The sequence below is a fragment of the Dipodomys ordii genome, unplaced genomic scaffold (assembly GCF_000151885.1).
Source record: "Dipodomys ordii isolate 6190 unplaced genomic scaffold, Dord_2.0 Scaffold165, whole genome shotgun sequence".
Classification (NCBI taxonomy): Eukaryota; Metazoa; Chordata; class Mammalia; order Rodentia; family Heteromyidae; genus Dipodomys; species Dipodomys ordii.
In genome coordinates, this window is record NW_012267381.1 from 2,633,229 (window position 1) to 2,644,666 (window position 11,438).

Here is an 11,438-nt window from a genome sequence, read left to right on the forward strand (position 1 = left end):
CGCGCGGTCCGGGGGGCGCACGCGGGGAGGCTCGCGGCGTTCGCGCGCTCGCGGGGACGCTTCGGGCCCTCGGATCGCTCGTGCGCGGGGAGGAGAGGGAGGCGGGAGGCTGCCCACGCGCGGGCACTCTCTTGGATCGTCTAGCTCTGGGCACCTGGACGAGAAGCGCTGGCCTTGGAGGAGCGAGCAACAGGCGGCGGCGCGAGAGCGGGAGCGCCAGGCGAGAGCGGGGCGCGCCTAGCCGTCGCCCACGGAGCTCCGAGCTTGCCGGACTGCCCCGCCCCTTGGCAACGGCCCCGCCCCGCCCCGCCGAGCCCGGTGGCCACGGGGAGGGGTGTGGGGGAGAAGGAGGGAGGGCGGGAATCCCGCCGGGATTGCAGCCTTTGCCGAGAACCCACGGGTGGAAAGGGGCTGGAAGGGGTCGGGAAATCCCGACAGCTCCGCCTCCCTCTAGCCGAGCGACTGTCTGTTTGGGGCATGAAAATCTTCCCAAGGTGTCCATTCCAGTATTTGGTGCTCTTAGAGGTTAAGTTCTTCGGGAAATCTGATCTAAACCTCTTCTCTCTTTACTTAAGGTTGGGTGAGCTTTAGGTTGCTGCTGTGTCCTGTGATGTTGCCCCTGCGCTGAGCCGGGAGGGGGGCGCTTGGGGAGCTGGCCGCGTTTCTGCTCAATGACAAGTGTTCTCTGCCCCATCACCACATCCCATCCCTGCTCCTCCATCCCACCCTTATTTAATTTTTAAAAATGTTTTGTTATTATAAAGGTGATGTACAGAGGGGTTAACATTTAATGGGGGGGGGGAAGGGGGTTGGTGGTGGGGCTTGAACTCGGCCTGGGCACTGTCCCTCAGCTCTTCAGCTCAAGACTAATGCTCCTCCACTTGAGCCACAGCGCCACTTCCAGTTTTCTGGTGGTTAATTGGAGATAAGAGTTTCATGGACTTTCCTGCCTGGGCTGGCTTTGAACTGCAGTCCTCAGATCTCCCCATGAGTAGCTAGGATTACAGACATGAGCCACCGGCGCCCAGCTCTTATTTAATTTTTTTTGGGAGGGGGGGCCTGAATTCTGGGCCTGGGCGCTGTCCCTCAGCTCTTCAGCTCAAGACTAACGCTCTACCACTTGAGCCACAGCGCCACTTCCGGCTTTTTTCTTTTTGCTTATGTGGTGCTGAGGAATCGAACCCAGGGCCTCATGCATGCAAGGCAAGCGCTCTACCATTGAGCCACCTTCCCAGCCCCTCTAATTTAATTTTTAATGAAACAAACTTACAGAAAAATTTGGTAAACTAGTTTTAAAGTATGGGGTTGCAAATTTTTTTTAAAAAACTAAAATTTCATAATTCTGCCATGTAGCAAGAATCAATGTTATCATCTAGGTACACATTCTTCCCAGTCTTTTCTATTTATGCGGGCCCATGTTCATGCCTATGGTAATTGTGCATGCTGGTTTAAAAAAAATTATCTTTAAGTAGCTGTATAAAAGAGTTGCCATTTAACAAAGCAGTTTGATCTTGATAGTTGGTCTTCTGCTTTTAACTAATTTGATTTCTTTAGCAAAGTGTTCAGTTCTGGATTTTCCCCATTTTCTGACTTCGATGGACCCTGGACTTGGAGCCCATGCCCTTGACTGACTCGAGCTGAAAATGGATGTATGTGCAAAGAAAGGAGGTAGTTGTTGGGCACTGCTGGCTCATGCCTATAATCCTAGCTACTCAGAAGGCTGAGATAATGAGAATCACAGTTCAAAGCCAACCTGGGCAGGAAAGCCTGTGAAACTCTTACCTGCAGTTAACCAGCAAAAAGCCAGAAGTGAAGGTTTGGCTCTAGTGGTAAAGTACCAACCTTGAGGGGAAAAGGCCAAAAAGATGGCACCCAGGTCCTGAGTTCAAGCCCTAGTACTAGGGGATGCATGCACGCACGCGTTCGTGCGCACGTGCGTGCGCACACACACACACACACACATGCACACGGTTGACATATTTACTTCTTCCAGTTTTGTTTTACTTTGTAATTAGGGACAAAATGAAAGAAGCTAACTGATCAAGTCCTGGCTATTTGGGGCTGGTGGCTTTAAGAGCAGCTATTTGGCTTCCTGGGCTGTTGTAGCAGGTTTTTGGTCAGAGCTCTATTTGTACACATACTGTGGCCACTTCTGTGTATAGATATCCTGTAAGTCAGGAGTAGGGATCCTGCGTGACCTGAACACAGCCAGCTGTTCCTGCCCAGTGCTCCCTCTTTCTTTTTCTCCCTTCTGTCCTTTCCAGGGCCACTGGTCCCAGTCTATTTCGTTGCTATGGGTGTGCATTAACTCTTCAGTCTTGTGTTAACCATGGAAGGCAAAGGTCCTTGATTGCTGCTTTACAAATCCCACACATTGAGCAAATTCCTTATCTTATTCTTTCTCACAGTTTCTAAGAGCCAGGAATCTGGAAGCAACTTAGTTGGTTGTTGGTTCTGGTTCTGAATTCCTCATGAAGCTGTGGTCAAGATGTTGGCCAGGCCACAGCCTTCCTCAAAGCTGGACTGAGGGTAGCAGGTGGACCGCCAATACCACCCTTTCAGTAAAAGGATGTCAGTAAGAGGCCTCCACATTTTGCTAGTTCTTGGCTGGGAGATCTTAGTCTCCTGCCATTGGCTACTGGTTTCTCTGTGGGGCTTCTTCAGTGACTTCATGTCACAGCAGCTGCCTTGTCTCAGAATCATTCTTTTGTTGTTAGTCCTGGGGCTTGAATTCAGGCCTGGATGCTGTGTCTTGGCTTTCTCACTCAAGGCTGGTGCTCTATCACTTGAGCCACAGCTCTATTCTGGCATTATTATTTTATTTTTTGGTGGTGGTGGTTAGAGATGAGTCTCATGGACTTTTCTGCACTGGCTAGCTTCAAACTGCAATCTTCAGATCTGTTTCCTGAGTAGCTAGGATTATAGGTGTGAGCCACTGAGACCCAGCTCTCAGAACCCTCTTGAAAAATATGCCAGAAGGTGAACCACTGGAAGGTGAACAGAATGAGGTGTTCACTCTCATTGTTGTTTATCCAGTAAGCCTTGTGGAAGGTCACTAACTCCTATTGACAGATGAGAAAATGGAGACTCAGAAAGGAGAAAAATCTTGCTTGAGGCCGCATAGCTGGAAATGGGTACTGCTAGGGTTTAAACCCTTTTAGTTATCTTACAAATGAGCCCAAACATGTGCCAACGTTTGCTAGGCATGAGCGGGGATGTGTGAGAAATATTTGGCTGTCAGGGAAACACTGGAAGTCCAAGGCCTAAGGAGGAGTTGGGTGCCAATCAGATTGTCTCCCCTTCTCTGGAAAAGCAAGGGCCTTTGGGCCTAGCTGCCACCCACATAGGACTATTTTTGCCCTCTCCCTCAGTGACAGCCTCATCTCCCAGCTCTGGAAGGGCCATGTGGGCAGTCTGGCTTCCCAGGAGAGGATCTAATGTCCTTCTGTCCCTGCAGCTGGTTCTGAATGAACTGGACCCTAGGGCATGGCTGGCCGGTGAGGGTCAGTTTGAAGTACCCTTCCCCACACCCAGAGATTGAGAAGACCTCCCTAATTAATGCTATTGACTGGTTAGGTCTGTGGGAACTGAAATGTCTGCTTTGGAGGCTATTGTTAAACATTCATATCTTAAACAAGGTTAATAAAGTACTCCCCACCATGCCCAAGCCATTGTAAGGAAGAAGTATAAATGATTTCATTTGCATATTTAACTATACCCCCCTTCTGCTTAGAAAAATGCAAATAGATATCTGACAAGACAATGTACTTCCAGAATGCCTGCCTTGAGAGCCCTTGAACAGAATTAATTTGGGGAAGTCATTTTCAAACAGCATCCCCTTGGATCTGTTTATGCTATTCTTTTTTCCTCTCTCTCTCTCTCTCTCTCTCTCTCTCTCTTTCTTTTTCTTCCTTATTTACTTTCTCTCTCCCTTTCTTTTTTACTTTCTTTCTTTTTCTTTCTCTCCCTCCCTCCCTCCCTTCCTTTCTCTCTTACTTTCTTTTTCTCTCTCCCTCCCTCCCTCCCTTCTTCCTTTCCTCCCTCCCTTCTTCCTTCCTCCCCCTCTCTTTCTTCCTTCCTCCCTCCCTCTCTTTCTTTCTTTCCTTCCTTCCTTCCTTCCTTTCTTTCGTTCTTTCTTTCTTTCGTCAAACTCTTCCTGGAGCAGGCTAAGGTTGCTTTCTATCTAGTTCCTTTCCAAACAGACTCACATTTCACTTTGGCAGAGGGATGCTACTGACATTTTACTACATCTGGTACAAAATTCAAATAAAGCCAGGCATAGGTGGCTCACGCCTGTAATACTAGCTACTCAGGAGGCTGAGATCTGAAGATCGAGGTTGAAAGCCAGTCCTGGCATGAAACTCCCTGAGAATCTTCTCTCCAATAAACCACTCAGGAAACCAGAAGTGGCGTTGTGGCTCAAGTGATGGAGCACTCACCTTGAGCTGAAGAGCTGAGGGACAGTGCCCAGGCCCAGAGTTCAAGCCCCAAGACTGACAAAAAAAATAAAAATAAAATAAAATTCAAATAAACACAGCTTGTCCTGTGAGTGAGCCCCTGCTTTGCTTAACAGAAGTGAGTGGGTGAAAGCAGAGAGAGGGAGACCCACTGGTGTTCAGATCACAGTGGTTTTATGCAAAGCAGTGAGCAGTGGCTTTGAGGTCTCTGCAGCTGTGGAAAGGGGCAGTGCAGGTATCAGTGCCACCCAACGGGGAGAAGAGGCTTCATGGCCCCCCACCTCCTGCCATTTTCTGCCTTTGGTCCTATCTGTCTGTCTGTCTGTCTGTTAGCCTGCCTGCCTGCTCACCTATCCATCTGTCTGTCTGGCAGTACTGGAGTTTGTACTCAGGGCCTGCTGTTGGTGCCCTAACACCTGAGCCATGCCTTTAGCTCCTTTTCCTTTTAGTTATTTTCAGGTCAAGTTTTGAGAGTTTCCCTGAGACAGCCTCATCATACCTCAGCCTTCCTAGCTGTGCCTCCCTCCTTGCTAGAAGGACAGACCATATACTAGGCTGTTGTTAATCCTTTTTGGGGGTGGGGTAGGGGGATGGGGTGGGGAGGTAGAGGAGGTAGGGTGTGTATGGGGGGGTGGCATGGGCTGACCTCAAACCTCTACCCTCCAGATCTCTGCCTCCTGAGTACTTAGAATTACTTAGTCCTTATCTGTCTGGCTATCTATTTAGACAGAGTATCACTGTGTATCCAGACTTACCTTAAACTTTCAATCTTCCTGCCTCAGTCTCTCCAGTGCTGGGATTATAAGCATACACTGCCATCTCCAGCTATTTATTTATTTATTTTGTCAGGGTCTTGCTATATAACCCAGGCTGCCAGGCGTTTTAACTCCCAGTCCTCCTACCTCAGCCTCCTAATTGCTGGGATTACATACCTGCCTGATTTATGGCAAATATGTGGATTTTAGAGATCTATTTTCTGTAATCTTGGACAACCATCTTCTCCAGGCTTTGACAGGCTCATCCACTAATCAAGGAAGCTTGCTCAGACAATCTTCAATAAAACTTTATGTCTGCATTATAAACTGCTTTGTTAAGTGGCAACTCCTTTGTACAACTACCTAATAAGAAAAAGAAAAATATAAGAGAACTAGATTCATGGGCCAGATGGACCACTGTCTACCTTCCTCTGTGCTATACATGGTGTCCTAGGTCTGTGCCTGGTCAGCTCCTGAAATTATGCCTGGGCCTCATTACTGTATAGGTAAGTTGAGTGGAGCTGGCTGTTATCTACATTCTCCACACCAAGCTCTGAGCTATAGTTCTGTGAAGCTTACAACAGAAGAGATACTGACCTAAATAGGTTTGTTACAAGATTTCTCAGCGTCTTTAGTTCATGGGTGTGGCCCATGAATTCTCTATGGGGAAGGATTCAGAATGCAGTTTCTGACAATTGAATTGTGTGGGTTTTTTTTTTTTTAACCAACCCAGATGTATATCATGTCCCACTGCGTCCCATTCAGCATAGTCCTGGAAATCCACCTGAGCCACCATAGCCTCACTCAGCCTCAGTTTCTTGACACTGATGGGAAGGTTAAATAAGGTCATGCCTAGAAACAAGCTTGGCGCAGTGCCTAGCACAGAGTAAGTGTTCAATAAATGCTGGTAGCTATTATTTATAACAAAGTCCTTCCTTTTCAAGCTCTGACATTCTGTGCTTCCAACTGTAGCGTGTAATTAAGCTGCAGAGCATCTGGCTTCCTGAGCAGAAAGAACAAGCCTGGAGGAAGGAACAAGAGTGAAGGATCCTTCTGGGTTGCCCATTTGTGTACCAGCCTCACTGCCTGCCATTACAACAGGGACAACAGGGGAATGTAGCAAGATGTCAGCCCGTAATGATAGGGCTCAACAAACCTGTCTCCCTCGGAGCTGCTCAGAGACTTGGGGAGAATTTGATCCACAGAGAGGTTTGGGTAAAGTCAGGATTGCCTTATGGTTGCTGTGGTTTGGAAGAGGTTGGAATGTTCTCCAAGGGACCATGTGTTATAGGATTGAAGTAGTGGAAGCTGGTAGAACCTTTGAAGAGGTGTGTGTTCCCAGTGGGGATCCTTGGGTGATTGGGGCCATAGGTCTACTTGGTGGTCGTGTGTGTGTGTGTGTGTGTGTGTGTGTGTGTGTGTCCTGGGGCTTGAATTTAGGGCCTGGGCACTGCCCCTAACTTTTTGTGCTCAAGGCTAACATGCTACCAATTGAGCCAGAGCTTCACTTCTGGCTTTTCTGGTAGTTAACTGAACATAAGGGTCTTATGGACTTTCCTGCATTGGCTGGCTTCAAACCACAAACTGCAGAGCTCAACCTCCTGAGTAGCTAGCTGGATTGCAGATATGAGCCACTGGCACCCAGCTGTGGTGGTTCTTTTGACAGGGTGCTTATGTAAGGAGCAAGCCCAGCCCTCCCCTCTACTTCCTGGTTGGAGATATATCTGCTTACTCCTATACATATTCACAGCATGGTGAGATACCACCTATCACTCTTGCCAGAGACCAAACAATGGGGCTACTCCACTTTGAAATCTGAATCTCCAAAACTGAGCTAAAAAAAAAAATCTCCTTACTTGTAAGTTAGCCTGTCTCAGGTTATTTCCTTATAGTGGCAAAGGTTAATATGATGGTCAGGCAGAAGAATGAGTTCTAGACGCAAGGATCCTGGTCTGTGTGATGTGCTGGGGATTAGGGGAGACAGTTCCAGGGAGTGCTGAACTAAAGAAACTAAGGTGGCCAGATGGATAGGAAAGGGTAGCCCAAGTTCTTGGCTGCAGCAATTTCACTTCCAGAGCAGTGATTATCATGAGGATTGATTTTTATGATCAACTTGTATGGATTAAGAAATGCTTAGGAAATTAGTAAAGCATACCCTTGGGCAAGCCTGTAAGAGTGTTTCCAGAGATGATTAGCGTAGGAGGGTTCTCCAATCTAAAGAATGAAGTAATTCCTAGATGTATTCATAATATGATGGCATTAGTGGGCTGTGACGAAAGATAGTGAGGCCTTAGATGGAGGATGTAGGTCATGGGGGTGTGTCTTTGGGGCTACCTCTGGCCTTGGCCCTTTCCTGTTATGGTTCTTTTCTGTTTCCTGTCAGCCATGATGCAAACTTCTCTCTGTTTCCTGTTCTACCTCACCCCGGGTCCCAAAACAGAGCCAAGTAACGATGAACTGAACCCTCTGAAACTGGGCCAAAATAAACAATTCTTCCCTTTGTTATTTATGTTGGGTATTTTATCACAGTGATGCAAAAATCTAACAAATACTGCTGTCAAATTATGTTCTTTGTGGGACGTTGGAGTTCCTGTAGGAAGTATTTGTTGGATTTTGAAAAATTATTTGAATGTTACCAGTGTTAGAGCAGATGAAAAACAATAACAACAAACAAACACAGTCATTACCTATATCCTCTAACTGACATTCTAATCATTATCATTTGCCAGTGTAAAATAAAGGGATAAGGATGTGGCTCAAGTGGTAAGGCACCTGCCTGGCAAGTATAAGGCCCAGAATTCAAACCACAGTACTTCAAAAAAAATAGTCATGGTAGGGCACTTGACTAAATTTATAAAATATTTATGCTAACAGAATGATTCTCTTTTTGTTTATATGAGTTTTATAACATTTCATTTGAAGAAGGGCTCTATTTGTAAAAATATAGAGTATAAAACTGTTGTCACAAGAAAATGATTATTTCCTACAGAAAGTTTAACTTCAATGAAACTCGCTACACATTGTTTGTAACAGGAGTTAGAAAATTGTGACTGAGAAGCCATTACCTGTTTTTGTAAATAAAACTGTGTAGATACACAGCTGGACTCATTCATTATGCATTGCTTGTGGTTCCTTTTGTACCACAATGCCATGATTAAATAATTGTGATAGAGACCTCAGGACCTGCAAAGGATAAACTAGATGCTAGCTAGTCCTTTACAGAAAAAGTTTGCTATCTCTTGGTTTATAATAACATAAAAATTTGAACCATGGGCTGAGAAGGTAGCTCAGTGGTAGAGTGCCCTGGGTTCGATTCCTCAACACCACATAAGCAGAAAAAGCTGGAAGTGGCACTATGGCTCAAGTGGTAGAGCGCTAGCCTTGAGCTGAAGAGCTGAGGGATAGTTCCCAGGCCCAGAGATCAGGCTCCACAACCGACATAATAAAAATTAAAAAATTGAAAAAAAATCGAACCAGCCTAAATATGAAAGAAGAGGATATTAACCAAATTATGCCAAATTATTAAATTGACTCTGGAGTTTTTTGTTTTTTTGGGTCGGTCATGGGGCCTGAACTCTGGGCCTGGGCACTGTCCCTCAGCTCTTCAGTTCAAGGCTAGTGCTCTACCACTTGAGCCACAGCACCACTTCCAGCTTTTTTTTTTCTGCTTATGTGGTGCTGAAGAATTGAACCCAGGGCTTTAAGCATGCAAGGCGAGTGCTCTACCACTGAGCCACCTTCCCAGCCCCTAACTCTGGAGTTTTAAAAGTTATCCTGGGTATTCTTATGCAGAGCCACTGTTGTATATGAATGTCCAGTGAGAAAGAAAGATGGCTGCTGTATTTCACTTGTGCTGGTTAATCTTTTTTTTTTTTGTCAGTTGTGGGGTCTGAACTCGACCTGGGCACTGTCCCTGAGCTTCATCTCAAGGTTAGCACTCTTATCACTTGAGCCACAGCACCACTTCCAGCTTTTTCTGCTTATGTGGTGCTGAGGAATTGAACCCAGGGCCTCAGGCATGCAAGGCAAGCGCTCTACCACTGAGCCACCTTCCCAGCCCCATGCTGGTTAGTCTTCATGGTCAACTTGATTGAATTGAGAGATGCCTGGGAGATTATGTTTGAACACTGACTATGTGATATTCTTCATTGGCCGAGTTCCCTCTCTTGCCCAGATTTTCATCTTTCCATCTGTGTAATGACTTTTGCAAGGGCCGGCTTGACTATGACCTTTTACCTTATCCTGCAGCCTGGTAGCCTTTACTCAGTGCCCTTAACAAAACACCAGGTGTCCACAGAGTTTCAAGTGAGGAGAAGAGGATATGGTGGGTACCAGTGCACAGCCATGGTGATCTTATAATTCCACTCTTCCATCTTGGCTTCTGCAGGACCCAGAACAGGAGAGGACATATCTGGGACATCCCACCAGGAAAGTCAAACTGCTCACTTCAGGCAGGCCAAGACAAAGTCAAGGAAAGGAGAGAAATTCCTGGTAGACTTTATCTCTGACTCTGAGACTAAGTCATCTACTCATCAGAATTTTTCACTTTGCTCTGATCCCTGAGGCCTTCCGGGGAATGCCTTGAGTCCGGTCTGGTCACCAGTCAGGGCTCCGACTTGAGCTGTCTTTTGTTATTGTTGGTGGTGGTCATAGGGCTTGTACTCTGGGCCTGGGTACTGACCTTGAGCTCTTCAGCTTAAGGTGAACATTCCACCACTTGAGCCACAGCACCACTTCTGGATTTTGTTGGTTAATTGGAGATAAGAGTCTCACAGTCTTTCCTGCCCAGGCTGGCTTTGAACTGAGATCCTCAGATCTCAGCCTCCTGAGTAGCTAAGATTTCAGGTGTGAGGGCCTGGCTTGAGCTGCTTTTGACAGACTCCTATGAGCAAATAATGTCACCATCCCCATGGGTCACCTGGCTCTCAATTCTTTGTCACTAGCTTCAGCCCACCTGCCCTTAAAATATTACCACTGTTATTTCAACCTTTGCACTGAACCTGGTACCTTGTAAATGCTCACCACAAAAGGATGAGGAGTTGAGAAGAGGAACCTTGTTCCTGGACCCTCACAAGGGCTTACCTTTCTCTTCAAATGCTTACAAGCCTTAGCTCCAGAAAGCTGAACTAAAATACACACCATCTGCCAACAACTCCAATCAGTTTAACACATGAACTGAAGAATGGTGAAAGACAATTCTGTTTGAGTACTATAGAACCAGAGATGTGGTGTTGACTCTGGATTCAAATCCTTGTTTTTGCCTCTACCAGATTTGTGACTTTGGGTGATTGTTTAACCTCTCTGCAGCCTTGAAGCTGAAGCTATCCTACCGTCTGGTACTGGGCAGCAGACCCACACTGACAGGGCACCCTCAGTTCCTGAAGATGTTGGAGTCCTGCAATTCCTATTTCCTGTACATGAGCCACTTCTGCTCTCTAATGGCTGCTGTGAGAATTGCACAAGAATATTGGAAGAAATGAGACCCCCTTTCTAAATCACCCTAAGAGGGCTCTCAACTATGTCCTGTCCTAACACCTTTCCCCAAAATATATTTTGTGTAATGATAGTAATTTTTAAAATATTTAAGTCCCCCTTTTGAGGGGCTGACATATAAAAAACTGCATGTAAACGCGCTGAAATGATCACAATCAAGGTAGTAAATCTCACCATTACCTCCAAGTTTTCCTTGATGATACTTCTCCTAGATTTTCTACTTTTCAATTCCCAGGAAACCACTGATAAATTTATTCTCTGTCATGGTAGATCAGATCAATTTGAATTTTCTAGTTTTCTATGAATGGAATAAAATAGAATTGAGTTAGTCTTACATTACTATAACTAATCCCCAAGGTCATTAATTATAAAGAGAAAAGGGAGTTGAGTTCCTCTTTCTTTTTCTTCTTTCTTTTCTTTCTACTTCCTTCTCTCTTTTCTTTTTTTTTGGTCGGTCATGGGGCTTGAACTCTGGGCCTGGGCACTGTCCCTCAGCTCTTCAGTTCAAGGCGAGCGCTCTACCACTTGAGCTACAGCGCCACTTCCTCCTTTTCTCTTGCTTTTCTTCCTTCCTTCCTTCCATTTCCTTCTTTCCTTCCTTTCTCTCTTTATTTCTCTCTCTCTTTCTTCCTTTCATTCTTTGTCTTGACAAGGTCTTATTATTTAGCCAAGGCTATCCTTGAACTCACAATCCTCCTACTTCATTTTGCTGAGAGGTTCAGTCCATGTTCAG